The 14,543-nt window shown below is 37.9% G+C and overlaps 1 pseudogene; it reads right to left on the reverse strand.

The window, feature by feature from the left end:
• LOC142348566 (dynein axonemal heavy chain 7-like) overlaps window positions 1-14,543 on the reverse strand; it is a 460,211-nt pseudogene that overhangs the window by 394,044 nt on the left and 51,624 nt on the right.

A 14,543-nucleotide genomic window follows, 5' to 3' on the forward strand; every position in this document is an offset into this window, starting at 1 on the left:
GTCTTGCTGTTCTCAGCGGCTGGATTTTGTGTCTCATCTGCTCAATTTTATACTGCTTCCGCGTTTTTAGCGTCAGCAGTTTGCGCACGTTAGGCTTGTTCACTTTTTTGATGAGAAAGTTTTTGCCTCAAGCATAACTCTAGAAAGGTGGTATGAGGAGGCACAATCTAGACAAGCAGCGATAATTGAACATCAAGAAGATTGGCCGAGGACAAATTTACGGAAAATCACTCCTGACCTCTTTTTTAAACTTCGTCCGTTTGAATTTGAATGAAGGTTTGTAAAGCTTCCAGGAGCACATTTCTCTCAATGTTTCAATCTAATAATACCCTGCAATAACCTATATTTGAAGTTCTGTTATACTACTAAGATTTTCGACAGTTTTGCGGTGGATCCCGGACCTAAAAATCTCAAAAACGTTTATGTTTTAAAATTGTGGGGTCAGAAGTGTCTGGCACGGTTTTTTGTTTCTCAGGAGCTCAAGAGATTCACTCGCCTCGCTAATCTCAAACATTTGGTTAAGTAAAGCTTGGCGTCAGTTCGTAAACCCTCAGTGCTAGAAAAGAGTCATTTCTAAAAAACAGACAACTTGAGTTCGGATGGATTTACACTTGTACCATGGACGACGTGTAAGCAGTTTTCGCAGTATTTTCAAATAGCTGGCTGGCTTGACCCTGCTCGCCTTTAAAATTGATCGGTCGCCAACCTTAGCATAGCAGCTGCAAATGCTAAAAAAACTAAAAGCCTTAGAATATAGAGAAATCGATGAGCAAGGTTATTTGTTCGGGCCGATAGGTTTGCACGTGCCTGCGGCTGCTGGGTCCTCCGCCTTTTTTTTCTCGAATATCTTTGTTAAATGCTCTGCAATCTAAGCAACGAACAAAGAGTGGTCGACTTTCTTAAACAGAGAATCTACTTGGCAAGCCAGGTTTCCAGTGCCACGTGTGTTGTAAACTGTGAACGACCATAAAACGTTTGACGAGATATTCTTTTTTTAGCTTTTTATTTTTCTGTACTGTAATGAATGTTGCAGTGGTACGGCTTGTAGGCCAGTGTCAATGATGTTGGTTAAATTTTTAAGTAATTTTACCTTGAATTCTTAGCCCAGCAATTGCTTTTGATGCAATTACTTAGCCATAATATGGACTTTTTTATTGGCTCTCAAACGAAAACACAAGCAATTGTATTAGTCCTGTTGGTCTTTTGTATGAGATGTTTCGCTTGACGGATTTTTTATCAGACTCATTTGAATTTTTGTCCAGAAAAAAGCTACAAACAGGCAGCGACCGGCGATCACTACTTTTCATTAGAGGCCATTAGACGCGTTTAGTTGTCTATAAAGTCCTTAGCGTGGTGAAGCTACAGGAAATGCCTTAGTCAAAGATTAAAATTTTCAAGCGTTTTAGGAATTTAGAGCCCAAAATTTTTTCTGTTGTGTTGCCATTTTTCAAACTTTTGATGAACAATTCTGAAATTGAGGCTACTTTAAAATGACAAAGGTCCAACTCAGGACGTAAAATTTTTTATGACCATTTTAGGAGCTATATTTTTTGTTACTCCAAACAAAAACACGCAAACTAATACTATTTTTAACATTTTTTTCTCAAATTGTTTTTAGATGTTGGTCATTTTGTTTTTTTTTCAGCGCTAGATTGAAAGAAATCATCTTTAGGGTTCTAAAAAAAGTTTTCTGCGTAGTGTCTATTGGTAACAGAATTGTTTTCCACAATTTAAAATTAGAAAATTTTTGCATTTTTTGGTCCAAACTTGCATTTTTTTGGACAAAACTTGCAGGGTTTTGATAATAGGTCGCCTCATAACTTCTAATTAAACTGGAATATTTTTTGAAGATTTTAACATCGCAAATACTAGCATTTTCTTCAAAATTTTCAGATTTCTTCATCCTCAGGGATTAAAAAACCTCCATTACGATTTCATAATGATTTACAGGAAAAATATATTGGCAATGGAGTAGTTTTCATCTTTTTAACCCTAGAGAGGTGGTATGAGGAGTCACAATCTAAACAGGCAGCGATAATTGAACATCAAGAAGATTGGTCGATGGCAAGTTTACGGAAAATCACTCTTGAAACATTGTTTAGACTTCGTCCGTTTGAATTTGAAGGTTTGTAAGGCTTCCAGGAGCACATTTCTCGCAATGTTACAATGTAATAATACCCTGCAATAACCTATATTTGAAGTTCTGTTACACTACTAAAAATTTCAACAGGTTTGCGGTGGACCCAGGACCTAAAAATCTCAAAAACAGTTATGTTTTAAAATTGTAGAGTCAGAAGTGTCAGGCACGGTTTTTTGTTTCTCAGGAGCTCAAGAGATTCACTAGCCCCGCTAATCTCAAACAATTGGTTAAGTAAAGCTTGGCGTCAGTTCGTAAACCCTCAGTGCTAGGAAAGGGTCAACTCTACAAAACAGAAAACTTGAGGTCGGATGGATTTACACTTGTACCATGGACGACGTGTAAGCAGCTTTCACAGGATTTTAAAATAGCTGGCTGGCTTGACCCTTCTCGCCCTGAAAATTGATCGGTCGCCAACCTTAGCATAGCAGCTGCACATGCCAAAAAACTAAAAGCCTTAGGATATAGAGAAATCGATGAGAAAGGTTATTTGTTCGGGTCGATAGCTTTGGATGTGCCTGGAGCTGCTGGGTCCTCCGCCAAATGTTTTCTCGAACATCTTTGTTAAATGCTCTGCAATCTAAACAACGAACAAAAAGATGTCGACTTTCTTAAACAGAGAATCTACTTGGCAGGCCAGGTTTCCAGTGCCGCGTGTGTTGTAAACTGTGAACGACCATAAAACGTTTGACGAGATATTCTATTTTTTGCTTTTTATTTTTCTGTACTGTATTGAATGTTGCAGTGGTACGGCTAGTAGGCCAGTGTCAATAATGTTGGTTGAATTTTTAAGTAATTTTACCTCGAGTTCTTAGCCCAGCAATTAATTTGATGCAATTATTTAGCCAATATATAGACTTTTTATTTGCTCTCACACGAAATCTCAAGCAGTTATATTAGTCCTGTTGGTCTTTTGTATGAGATGTTTCGCTTGACGGATTTTTTGTCAGACCCATTTGAATTATTGTCCAGAAAAAGTCAACAAACAGGTAGCGACCGGCGATCACTACTTTTCATTAGAGGCCATTAGACGCGTTTAGTTGTCTATAAAGTCCTTAGCGTGTTGAAGCTACCGGAAATGCCTTAGTCAAAGGTTAAAATGTCATTTTTAGGCATTTTAGGAATTAAGAGCCCAAAATTTTTTCTGTTTTATTGCCATTTTTCGCACTTTTGGTGAACCAGGCTGAAATTGAGGCTACTTAGAATGATAAGGGTCCCATTCGGGACGTAAATTTTTTATGACCATTTTAGGAGCTATATTTTTTGTTACCCCAAACAAAAACACGCAAACTAATACTAATTTGAACGTTTTTTTTTTCTCAAATTTCTTTTAAATGTTGGTCATTTTTTGATTTTTTTTCAGCGCTAGATTGAAAGAAATTATCTTTAGGGTTCTAAAAAAGGTTTCTGCGTAGTTTCTATTGGTAACAGAATTGTTTTCCACAATTTAACATAACAAATTTTAGCATTTTTTGGTCCAAACTTGCAATTTTTTGGACAAAACTTGCAGGGTTTTGATAATAATTCGCCTCATAACTTCTAGATAAACTGAAATGTTTTTTGAAGATTTTATCATCGCGAATATTGGCAATTTTCTTCAAAATCTTCAGATTTTTTCATCCTCAGGGATTAGAAAACCTCCATTACGATTTCATAATGATTTACAGGAAAAATATTTTGGCAATAGAATAGTTTTCATCTTTTATTAAACACAAATATTAGCATTTTTTGATAAAACCTGAAACTGTCTTCCGACTTTTTTGAAAATTTTTGTCATTCTTTAGGTTTGACCAGCCTCAAGAGTTAAGAAGCCTACTTTAAGGCTTGATTATATGTTATTGTATCGTCTCTAGATGTAATGGAATGTTTTTCGTGATTGTAATATCACAAATTTTTGAACTGTTTTTGCAGTTTTTCTGTTTTTTAAATATTTTTGAATTTTTCAAATTTTCCGGAACCAGGTGCCCAGGAAATTCTTCTGAAGTTTGATAACAAGCTGCTGAATAGTTTCTAGAGTAAATGCAATAGTTATCAATATTTTAATGGCTAGAGATTTAGCAATTTTTTGATGAAAATTATTTATTTTGAAATTTTTGTGGAAATTTTTTATCATGTTCCAAGTTTATGAATCTTTATGAGCCAGTGAAGCTATTAAAGGCTTGAAATGGTTTTATTGCTTAGTCTCTTAAGACTGGGTAGGTTCTGAAGATTTTATACTCACGAATTTTAGCGAGATTTTCTGAGAATTTGCAATTGCTTTTTAAAATTTTTGAAGATTTTTGTCTTTTTCTGAGTTAAACGATCATTGCTGAGCGAAACTTGGAGCACCGTAGAGCCACAGATCTCACTCCCACAGTTCCCCTCCCCCCACACTGCTGACCCCCTATCCCCCCGGCTTAGCTCACGCGCCATCGATTAAGCTAAAGCTAGCCTCACTTGACGGAGCTAGCTTCTGACAGAGCCAACAGCTCGCCGGTCGTTTTAGAGCAATTCGCCCAATGTTAGTCGGTTATGTTTTGTATTGTATCCCTTCTGAATTTTTGTTAAAAACGTAGCTGCCTTACTTGTCCAATTGATTACTGGTGTGACCAAGCTACATGAAGACCGTCCCTATTTGTTAACTCGAGTCTAACTCTCTAATTGACAACCCAATCCGTACCTCATCCGTATTATATACAAAAACAGTTTAACATCTTTAATGTAGCCTGATGCAGTTAGGTCGAAATTTTTTTTTTATAATTTTTCATTTTAATTTGCAAAACGTTACCATTACATGACTACTATACGTTCGTCGAATCTTAAAAAGTCCGAGGAAGCTAAATTAAACAAAAGAAGCTGCGCATTTCAGCCCTGATTCTCAGGATAACTCGGAAAAGTGATTACTTTGAAATTATTTTACATAAAGAAGACGGGTGCCCTTTTAAATATCAAAGCTGGTCTGAATAATGTTTTAGTAGTAGTAGTAGTAGTAGTAGTAGTAGTAGTAGTAGTAGTAGTAGTAGTAGTAGTAGTAGTAGTAGTAGTAGTAGTAGTAGTAGTAGTAGTAGTAGTAGTAAAAGACTTCAATTTACCAATATAAGGGGTTTCAACATATCGTTTGATGAAAATCTAATAATATGGTATTGATACAAGAAATAAAAAAATTATATTTTACAAAGTTAAGATCGACAGAAAGTACATTGGCATCTAATTGACCAAGTGCATGTGTAGTTTAAATCAAACTGAGAGTCACGAATGTTAATGAAGAACTCTCTCAGGAGGCGTTTGTGGTCCGCTGGTGGTTTTAAAATATTGAAAGGCCCCATCTCGTTAAAATCATTTACATAAACCTGTACCCGTTTGAAATAGGACTTCGATGTTCGTTGCTTTATTGTTGGGTTGATGACAAGTGGATTAGAGTTTTCGCTTCTTAAAATCCTGGAATTGATCTTGAGCGTGAAAAAATCCTAAAACTTAATACAAGTTTTCCCTAACATAATGGAAATAAAAAATCGATCGCGCTCAATAGGCTGATAGCAGATGGGTATGTTGTCTGAATATTGTAGGGCCGAAATGTAATTGCGTTTTCCATAACACCAGCACAATCCTCTCCAGTAGAATTTTTCTAATAATCTCAAGTGACCAGTATCGGGAAACCACGCTACAGAGGCGTATAGGAGAATAGATAAAACGCAGGATGTGCACAAATTTTGCTTGACTTTGTTTGGTAGGCTATATGGCACATTGTGTCTGAGACAATTGAAACTTCTTTGAGCTTTCGTTAGCTTATTACGTATATGCCTACTCCACTTCAAATTGCTACAGATTTCAACACCTAAATCGGTTGTTTTGTGCACTTTCTGTAAAGAAATCTCGTCATTTGTGTGCTTCTGGGATATGAATATAAACACATTTCTCTGCGTTAAATTTCAAAGAATTTTCTGAAGACCAGTCTACAAGTTTATTGAGATCTCTCTGACAGTCAGTAAAAAAGTCAGAGGTGGCACATGACAATTTGGTATCATCTGCAAAACAAAAACAGCTTGAACTCAGCTCCAAGAACACTACCTTGAGGAACACCACTGTTAATCGTAATCTCATCTGACAATATTCCATTGATGTTAACACGCTGGTTTCTTCCGGTTAAGTATGAGAACATAAGCTGCAAGAAATCATTGTCAAGACCGTACAACGATAGCTTTTTAAGCAATATTGCATGGTCTAAACTGTCAAAAGCTTTCGCAAAATCCAAGTAAATGATAACCTGTTCGACGTTCTTGTCATAGTTTACATAAATTTCGTCAAGAAAAACGAGCAGTTGAGTAATTGTTGAGTGTTTTTTTCTGAAGCCGTGCTGCCTACTGCTCAATTTATAGTTGACTTTCGCGTAAAGGAACTCAAATAGAATTTTCTCCAATATTAATGATAATCGAGATAATATGGAAATGGGTCTATAATTCTCAACTCTGATTTTTGACTCCTTCTTGTGAATTGGGGTTATGGAGGAACACTTCCAAATTGTTGGCCACTTACGGAGAATTAGGATGTTACTGAACACTAGATGAACTAGAGGAGCTAATGTAACAGCGCAGTTCTTGAGAACGAATGGGGGAATACCGTCTGCAACAGCGATAGTGCTTGGAGGGAGGTTTTCAAGTAAAATGCCGACCTGTGCAGGTGTCACGAGTAAATCAGAGAGCTGGATATCAGGACTCTCAATTTCATTCGGAGCAGAATTAGGAAAAGAACATTTTTGGTAAACAGAATGAAAAAAGATATTAAAAAGATTAGCTTTCTCTAAATCTGACATAGCAGAACTTTCAAGGTAAGTCATTCTATTTGGCAGTGATTTTCGGCCGCCCAAACATTTTAACATTTTAAAAGCATCAATTGTCGTAAAGTTATTTGTGGATTCAATAAAAGTCATTTTATCCAACTCAATGAAGATTTTCACATCGTTTTCAAGATTTTCTAGTTTGGTAGAAGAGCACTTTTTGCGTCTTGCTGTTTCAAGTTTGTCGATCTTATGAATTGTTAGGGAGCTAGCTATAAAAGAAGGGGAACTGCTTTCTCATCCTGCCTTTTCTAACAAGGCAGTATGAAACTAGGTTTAGTAATTCTGCTAGCCAGATTTCAGCAAAATTTTCGTCTGCGCTGAACAATGAGACGTGCAGTGAACAGACGCTACTTTTGAATAAGTCCTCATTAAAGGTACAAGCCGAAGAATCTGATGAAAAAGTCGATAAAGGGATCGGCTTAAAATTGTAGTTTACTAAAACAGGGTTGTGGTCGGAAAGCGGGAAATCCAATATTTCGTTGTCATAATCATCCGAGTGTGTAACAAAAACTAGATCAAGAATATTGCCTTTTCTGTGGGTCGGAGTTCTGATAATCGGCTCCAAAAGCAAATCTTGAGTCAAAGAATCAACCAAATCTTGTTCATCTGCAATTCTAGCTGCGCACTCTTCCCAATTTATGTGGGGCAAATTGAAATCTCCCAAAATTGCTACACTTAGATCTTGTGGCGAAGTGGCAGCTGCTTTTGTTATATCATTGAACCTTTTAACTATACAACTTCCAGCTGTTGAAGTTGGAATGAAATACTTGGAGCCCCTGGGTGGTAAGTATAAAAGGATAACTCCAAAATTACTTGTACTATTACTGAACAAGCAGCTCAAGCAGAAATCGTCTATTTTAGCTTCCAATAACTCAAACATTTGTAGAAAGGAACTATGAGTGGCCAGTAATAGGCCTCCGTGTTTACCTTCTTTGCGATTGCACCTGATTATAACTGAATATGGCAAGCCACAGAAAATCATAGAGTCTGATGTTGAGTCATCCAGCCACATTTCAACCAGGCAAACTAAAGCCGGACATTTTTGTGAGAGGAGTTCGACTAAACTCAGGCGCCTTTGCAAGTTGACTATGCTTTGTACATTGAATAGCAGAATTTTTAGGCTAATTATGTGTTCATCCCCTGATAAGCAGGGTAGTCATCTTTTTTCAATCACTTTTCAGTTTTTGATTACGAACACTTTCTCAGAATACTTTTCTTTTAGAGTACGCTTTTCAACTCTAAGCTGATATTGAGCTTCACGTTCAGACTAAGTCAGGTCTAGATCAACAAATACCGAGGAATAAAATGCGTTGTCCCTTAATTTGGTCGAAATTCGAAGAAACTGTTTACGTTTTATTTGAGATTTGAATTTGACAAGAAGAAGTTGCTTTCCATTCTGTTCGCTAATTTTCCCGATTCTTTTCGTTTCAATGTCAGCACTGTCAAGGACAATATCAATCGTTTGCGCTAATTTCTGAACACACTCCTTATCGTTTGTCGAGCTGGACGGCGCAGTCCCCTTAATGACAAGATTGAGCTTTTTCCTTTCTTGTTCATTTCGCTCTTGACGAATCTCCCGCGCAATGCAAGACCGCGCTTTGTTCTCTTTCGTCAAGTTATCCAAAAGAACACTCGAATAACTCTTTGGCTCTTTTTGCTTATGGATAGCACAGAAACCGCAAATGAACGGTTTAGCGCAGTCAAAACTTTTGGGGACAGAAATTTTTGTGAGAACAGGGCAGGCATCTGTGCTGCAGGAAATTTCTCGTTCGATAAAATTGTCCTTGGATAATTGCGCTCTTGTAGGCATATCACTATTAAGTAGATGAGTGTCTATGGAACCAATACATGCACCGACCACAAAGGAAAGGAGGAAGGTTGATGGAAAATGAAAACCAAGAGTTAAGTTGCCTATGGAACCAATGCTGGCACCGACGGCAAGCTTAACAAATGATTTTATTCAATAAGGTAGAAAAATAGTGAAACAATCAAGCAGATGCGGAGAACGCTCTCGCCAAAATTGATACCAAATATGGAATCGTAGATAATTCTCAAATAATATCTTCCGCCGGAATGTGAAATCCCCGGTAACTGGGGCTACCCAAACAAAGTCCGGCCTCTGATACCACAGTAAATAGCAACAATCAGGAGCTGAAACAGAATTAAATAGCCTCCCGGGTGCACTTGGAGAATATTTAATAAGTTTATCACAACAATTAGGATCTTCTTGGCTGATGTCCCAAATACGTATGCGCAAAACACCCAGACCGCCCCTCCCCCCATTTGAGAACGTTCAGTTACAGAGTAAATACTTCCGTTAATTATGCATGCGCTGGGGGAATGTACCGTATAATTTGATATGCACCCACCCAGCTTGCAGGGTCACACACGGGAAACATCCTTCTTTAATTACTCTCAAACGAAGTAAACATGTGCAAAATCGTCGCTTGACCGTTTCGGTACTACTTACTGAACTGGAGTAGAGACTGAGGTATGGCATAAGTTTGTTCCACAATTCCTGCCTCATTGGGTAATTGGTTGTCTGCCACCCAAATGACTCTTCCTCCAAATTGAACTGTTCAATCTGTTAATAAAAAATTGTAGCTCAAAAAAGTTACTGCCAATGAGGCTCAAAAACGCGTTGTTTCTTCTTGAATTGATTATTTCGTCTTTGAAGTTTGCATAGCATTACTTTAGCTGGGCATTCGTTCATGGATCTTCTTGGCTGATGTCCCAAATACGTATGCGCAAAACACCCAGACCCCTTCCCCCCATTTGAGAACGTTCAGTTACAGAGTAAATACTTCCGTTAATTATGCATGCGCTGGGGGAATGTACCGTATAATTTGATATGCACCCACCCAGCTTGCAGGGTCACACACGGGAAACATCCTTCTTTAATTACTCTCAAACGAAGTAAACATGTGCAAAATCGTCGCTTGACCGTTTCGGTACTACTGTTAAGATTCGAAGAGATTTTGAAAACTATTGCCCCATTTAAAATTTTGAGAAGTTACGTCTGCCCGAAAGTGAAGAGACTGAGTTCATATGAACATTGATACAGGAAGAGCTGCTACCCACAAGGCTCTGATTTGTGCCAAGGACCAGCCGTTGCGTTTCGTATTATCCTTTTATGTTTACCTTTTCTTGCGCTGCTTCCAGTTTTTGCTCCAGAGCTTGTGCTTTTTTGAGATATTTGTTGACGTCTGCCAAATCTCCGAAGCCAAAAAATTCTTCCAGTTGTTTGGAGTATGTGTCCAGCTCCTCCATGAATCGTTCACGTCTCAACTAAAATAAGTTAACATTATCAATGAGTTCGCATCTAAAAGCAATCCAGAAAAAATACCGTTATCTTCAGCTTCAAAATTCTTAACCTTTTTGTTGGTTTCAATTGAATAAATAATGAAGGTTAAATTTATACTGCTGTTAAAGAAATGATATATTTTGTTTTTGAAGATCGTGAAAAGTCATGCAAGTTGAATTCATTCATTTATAAACAGTAACAAAGTTTATTGCTTACTGATTACAGGGGCCTATTTTAAAGGCATACTTCTCATATCTACCATCAGTTTAAGCGATTACTGTTATTTATTTGAGCGTTTCAACCAGAGGTCTTGATTACTCCAATGATTAACTAATTGATGCTTTCATTTGTTCAAAAGAGCTGCGTGATATGCCAATTGAATGACTGCCAGTTCTTTGTATTCAAATGGAATTGAGTTTGAGGGACTTTAAAAGACCACAACCATCCACATCTGCGGCTCAGGTGAGCTCTAAAGAAATTTGCGAGATGTATTGTATTATGACTGAAGAATTGAAGACAATCAAAAACTGCAGCATTCAATTTTGAGCTTACCCTAGGTATTGATTTTTTTTAAAAAACTTATCGAAGTATTCTTTTTCGTTTTTTCATGGAATGTTGATCTTACACAGTATGATAGTTTTTCTGAACGAAGCACGGAAGAAAATTAATCAGTTACGTGAGTTTTGATGATAACCAAAAAGCTCATTGTACTTTTTCAACTGGTGCTGAGCTTCCATATTTTACCATAAATTTTCTGAGAAGGCGCTTCAAACTGTTTTGATACTCAAAATCCTGGTTAAATCTCAGATTTTTTGCAGCTAATCAGCAAGTTGTTAATTGACAAAGCTTCAATTGTCCTGCCCACCCTTCTATGTTTTTCAGCACTCTTTACATCTGGTTTTTACACCAGAACATCCAACGGTAATCCAGATTGTACTGTGCAATCATCACTTGGCAGGTTGGATGGTGCTTGATATACATAGAAAACATATAGTCAATGTTATACTGCTTAGGTTTAAAAGTTGTTGTTGCTTGAAATAATAGTATGCTGTAATATAATAATAATAATTTACTACTTGATCTACACTTTTCGATTTTGTTGAAGGCATTCAGTGCACATTTACGAGTTAGGAGTTGAACAAACAATCCAAAGAAAATATCTGTTTTTTGTAACGCAAAGATGCGGGTTTTACTGAAAAACGTCTTCGTGCCAAATTTTTTGAAGAAACTCTTTCTGGATTCATTGCCTTCTCGAATGGAGTATAAATGAGCCTGACCTAAAGGGGAAATACTTTAGCTCATGTTCTATGTCTCCGGACAACAACCCAATTTTTCTGTCCTGTAATTTCCGGTTCCTCCAATGAACAGCTGAGCGCAAGTTTTAATTATGCTCAATATACATATAATAAGCCACCCATCTCTCATAGAAATCTCCTGGGGAAGAAGTGCTTTCCAGGATGCTCTGGCGTGGCACGTTCAGAATTCGTTTGCAGATTTGTGTTGCCCATTAAAGGCATAATTTGCATATCTTTCTGTGCTCATTAACTACATCAATTTAAATTGCTTGAAATAGCTGATCTGGACAAAGTTGCCCCTTTGTTGAGAGTTTCGCTTTTCTAAGAGAATGATTACTCCAACCCACCAATGATTTTGTATTACAGTTCTTCGTCCGGTAATAAACGTCGTTTTGATTCTTTGAGCTGCGACATTTTTGTGCTCGACGACGTTGTGTTATAAGCTGACAAAGTTGAAATCTCGAGAGGTTGTTGCTTCATTTAAGCAAGCTGCTTGCGATGAGCCACCGACGTTAATGTTAGGACTATAATAGCTATTATAGTAATAGCTATTACAATAATAGCTATTATTGTAGCTATGGTAAAGAAGTCCTGTTTCTATGCAATCTTTCGCTGGACCGATTTTTCGTCTGATTCATTTGACTGTTTGTCCTCGAAAATAGGATTACAGGTAGCGCTTGGAGGGCATTAAGTGGCCAAGCAGCTCTCTTAGAGTTTTATGCCTTACTAGTCTCAAGTATTCGATTCACCAAAACTGTTTTGAGGAGACCATTTCAGGGTGCCAGGAGGCGGTTTTTAGTCTTAAAAATTTGTACCCCCTCAGTCACAGACACCCCCGTCCACCCTCTTTCACCCTGTCGATTCGGACCCCCCTCTCGCTCAGCTCTGCCACAACCCTCCCCCCCCCCCCCCCCCCAACTCCACTCACCCCCTCCTACTGCTAGCATCCCTAAGCCTTATCTGGCTTCAACCGAAGGCAACCACTTGCCGGGGTCGTTTGAGAGCTCTTTGCCTGACGTTATTCGGATGTTTGTTTTATTGTTAATAGAAACTTGTTTTTTTCGAGGCTTTAAAGGAAGGAATACTCTCGAAGGGATTTCGGAAACTGGAAACATCTTTTTTCTCGGATATACTCTGTTCCCTCAGCTTATTGGGCTTATATCTTGTACGCCCCACAGGCGCACGTACTATTTTTTTACATGGTAACACGCTATATAACGACATGTGGGGGTCAAAAGAGAATTGATCCCAATTCTCTTGGATTCATCTCTGATATTTGAGATCATCTTAAACGTCTACTCGAAATTAAAGAGGAATTTGGATCCAAATCAACATGGTTACAAAAAGCTCTGATCCTCAAGTACTCAGCTGTTTAATTGCTCTCGAACGAAGTTCGTAGCAATTACTGTAAACGTGTTTGTCTTTTTTATGCAAATTTTTTGCTGGACTTTTTTTGCGCTTTTTTCTCGACATTCTTTGACTTCTCAAGGGACTTTTTCACGCACTTTTTCTCGTTTTGAGGGATCTCTCTAATTCTGACTCCGAAGTAAAGCTTATTGCTGAAATGAAATCAATTGCAGCATAGAAAAATGGAGGGCCTGATAGCCGAGTGGGCAGTGCTTGTGGTCAGTGATCGGGAGGTCCATGGTTCGAATCCCGGCGCGGTCAACTGTTTTTGCACCCAAAGAAAAATTTATCTAGGTTACAGCCCCTGAATTGAATTGCCTCGCGGGTCGTTCGAGAGCATTCTTCCGTCATTAGTCGGTTTATGCTTTTAATTGCTCTCGAACAGTTTGAGGCAAGCATTTTAAACGTGTTGATCTTTTTGTTCAAATTGATTGTTTGCTTGAGCGTCTTTGCGCTTTTGTTCCATAACATTCCTCGACTCCTTTAGTTACTTTTTCGCACTTCAGTTGTTCATTTTTGAGTGATCTAAGTTGCTGTCGTTCTGAAATCGAGTTCGTTGGTAAAAGCCATTGTGAGCGAATGGAAATCAAAACCATTGTAGCTGAGTGGATATAATGTCACACTAACAATCTGGAGACCAGTAATTCCCCTCCCCACCAAATTGTGACTGCTGACATGGAGGCCAATGGTTCAAACGTTTTTTGAACCCGTACTGTGCGCACGTTTGTTTTTGAAAACATGAACTACAGCCCCCTCTAAATTTAATTGCCACTGCCTGTCGTTCGAGAGCAATTCATCCGACGTTTGTCTGTTTGTGTTCGTAGAGAGTTGCAAAACAGTTATAGCGGTATTGATTTTTGCATAAAAGGACGCTGGGAACTTTGGGAGTCGTACAAAAAATGTTTCAAAATTTTTCCTGAACATCGCAGAACTTGTAATTGATCTTTATTTCGAAAGAGTATTTTTGAGGAATTCAGTTTTTGTAATGCAGATTATTTGAATGGTTCTGATCGATACAATCAAAAATTTTAATAAAAGAAAACCTCATAAAAGAAATATCTTTTTTAAATGGCTCTACTTCATTTTTATGAGAGGAATCAGAGTGCACTTTGTTGTTTTTAGTGGCAAAGTTGCACTGATCAGGTTGTTGCACGGCTAAAACGTTCAAAGATTCCACATATCTGGCGAAATTCAGAAACTATTTCATAGTCCATTCCGGTGGTAAGTGATATTTTTTCAACTTTATTATAGCTGTGAAGCTGTAAGCTTAGTGGAGCTATATTGCTGTTTTTTTTGTTTCCTCGTCTGACGCTTTTTCTTTTTACATTTTGTTCTTGAATATTCTGTTGCTTCACGATTTCGGTCACTTCATGCTTGATTTCTTGTTTTTTGCGAGACCTAAATTGCTGGCATTCAGAAATTGTCTGTTGCTAAAACGAAGTTGTTTGTAATATAAAAGATAGTAAGGGACGTGTAGCCTAGTGCTTAATTCAGCCGGTTCTTACGCCGTGGTTTGGTGATTCGAACCTCTGCTTCGTCAAAAGTTTTTGCACCCAAAATTGTTCTCAAATGTACACCCCCCTT

The sequence above is a fragment of the Convolutriloba macropyga genome, chromosome 10, assembly GCF_964194025.1.
Source record: "Convolutriloba macropyga chromosome 10, txConMacr16.3, whole genome shotgun sequence".
Lineage (NCBI taxonomy): Eukaryota > Metazoa > Xenacoelomorpha > Acoela > Convolutidae > Convolutriloba > Convolutriloba macropyga.